Source organism: Mauremys mutica, unplaced genomic scaffold (assembly GCF_020497125.1).
Source record: "Mauremys mutica isolate MM-2020 ecotype Southern unplaced genomic scaffold, ASM2049712v1 000442F_np12_subseq_1:32325_obj, whole genome shotgun sequence".
NCBI lineage: Eukaryota > Metazoa > Chordata > Testudines > Geoemydidae > Mauremys > Mauremys mutica.
The window spans coordinates 6,386-8,838 of NW_025422960.1; the positions used below are offsets into that span (position 1 = coordinate 6,386).

General features: G+C 45.8%; 1 non-coding gene across 1 annotated transcript; it reads right to left on the minus strand.

Annotated features, from left to right (window-relative positions):
* Positions 1-960: 960 nt before the first annotated feature.
* On the minus strand, positions 961-1,042 carry TRNAS-AGA. Its single transcript has one exon. It is a non-coding gene; the product is annotated as a tRNA-Ser (tRNA).
* Between the last annotated feature and the right edge of the window lie 1,411 nt (positions 1,043-2,453).

Genomic DNA, 2,453 nt, shown 5'->3' on the forward strand with positions numbered 1-2,453 from the left:
AACTGCACAATTTTCCAAATTTGGGAATAGATTCATTGACTTAAGGTCAGAAGGGACCATTATGATCATCTAGTCTGACCTCCTGCACAATGCAGGCAACAGAATCTCACCCACCCACTCCTGTAACAAACCCCTAACCTACGTCTGAGTTATTGAAGTCCTCAAATCGTGGCTTAAAGTCTTCACTGTGCAGGGAATCCACCAGCAAGTGACCCGTGCCCCACGCTGCAGAGGAAGGTGAATGTCCGAGAACAATTTTAAGGGGAAGGTGAACGCAGAGCAGTGACACTGGAGATGCCCAGACCTCCAATGGGGGCAGCGTAGAAATTAATATTGGGAAGATCATTTGTGAAATTAGTCGTCACTGACAAGCTTTGTCTCTGTTCCTATTTCACGCAATGGTGTTAGTTAGAGGCATCAGGACAGGTTTTTACTATATTAATTAAACACTTAATTTTATTTAACCAAGCCAAAAACTTAGTGTCACTTATTTTTTCTCTGTCCTAGCAAGAATGAATTGAATTTCATGACTTTCTGGAAAGTGCAGCGAGATGAAATGTGGGGAATTCAGTCTGTGTGTTTGTGAGCTGATGTTTTCCTCTCACAGATCAGTGCCTGCATTGAAATACCAAGAGGGATCTAAGGGCTGGTGTACGCTGGGCACTGAACTGACAGAGCGACGTCTCTCAGGGTGTGAATCCCCCCTCCCCCCAAACCCATAGAGTTAAGGTGACCTATGCCCTGGTTAGATAGTGCTCAAGAAAAGGGAGAATTGTTCTGTTAATGCAGCTATTACAGGGATGGGAAAACCCCTCCAGTCACTGTCTACTCCAAAGTGCTATAGCAGTGCCACAGCAGCATTTTAAGTGTAGACAGAGTGAAGCTAGATCTGGCTCCAATTTGCACTGTGGATGCTCAGGCACTAAGACTACAATAATGACAACAATAGCACAGTGCTTGCGTAGTTGGCAGGATTTAAACCTGCACGAGGTGACCCCAAGGGATTTCTAGTCCATCGCCTTAACCACTCGGCCACAACTACTTGATGTACAGCTGTTCCACTGCATGATGATTCAGTTCTCACTGAATTGTCACTTCAAATTGTTTGCTCAGACCAGCTTCCCCAGCACACTCACGGCTGCGCATCAGTGTAAGTGTGTCCTGGGCTGAACAGTGAGAATTCCTGCCCATTTCCCTTCTGGCTGGAGCAGGCTGAGAGTGTGTTTTGTGTTAATGGCATTGCTGTAGATTGTTGTTCATTCCCCACTCTGACAATACAGGGAATAAGGGAATCTCTCTGATTTACCCTAACTACTTTTGTTGTTACAGTGGATGAAATGACATTTTCCCCTATCCCTGCCCTGTTTCTGCTCTTTGTTATAGTTCAATATATTTTAACTGAGGAAAATGATAATAAAAATATGTGTTCTCCAGCAAAACTTGAAGCAACATCAAAGCAACTGGGAATGAAACAATTTGTTCCCGAAGGGGGAACTTGATGACTAACAATTGCTTTGAAATGGGGGAACAGTAAAACTGTGACGTTCAGGCTTTGGCCAGCCCTAATCAAGGCATTTCTCACATTCTCTCCCATGTGGATTGTCTGATGTCTAATAGGGAACGTCCTCTGATTGAAGCTTTTCCCAAATGCAGAGCATGTGTAGGGTCTCTCTCCACTGTGGATTCTACGATGTCTGACAAGGTTTGAGCTGTCAATGAAGGTTTTCCCACACTCAGAGCATGTGTAGGGTCTCTCTCCTGTGTGGATTCTACGATGTCTGCTCAGGCTAGGGCTCTGTTTGAAGCTTTTCCCGCACTCAGAGCATCCATAAGGTTTCTCACCTGTGTGGATTATCTGAGGTGTGATAAGGGCTGACGTCCGACTGAAGCATTTCCCACACTCAGAGCACATGTAGGGTTTCTCTCCTGTGTGGATTCTCTGATGCGCGACAAGGGCATATCTCCAACTGAAGCGTTTCCCACACTCAGAGCATCCATAAGGTTTCTCACCCGTATGGATTCTCCTATGTGTGATAAGGTAGGAGCTCTGACTGAAGCTTTTCCCACACTCAGAGCACATGTAGGGTCTCTCTCCTCTGTGGATTCCCTGATGTGTGAAAAGGTCTGAACTCCCATTGATGCTTTTCCCACACTCATGCCATGTGTAGTGTGTCTCTTCCAAGTTGATTCTCTCGTGTGTAATAAGGTCTGAGAGGCTACTCAGGTTTTCCTCTGGCCTCTGCTGAGACTCACAGGCTTTCGCTTTTTCTGGGAGTGCACAACTCTCGGAAACATTCTCTTTGGGTCTTCCTGATAATGTCCTATGTGGTTCTACTTGCTCAGCATCTTCCTGCTGGGGATTCTCCTCATTCTCACTCACCATCCCAACACCTGATGGGAGACAGATAGAATCCAGACATAGGTCACTCCCTGCGCTGGAGAGAAAGGAAATC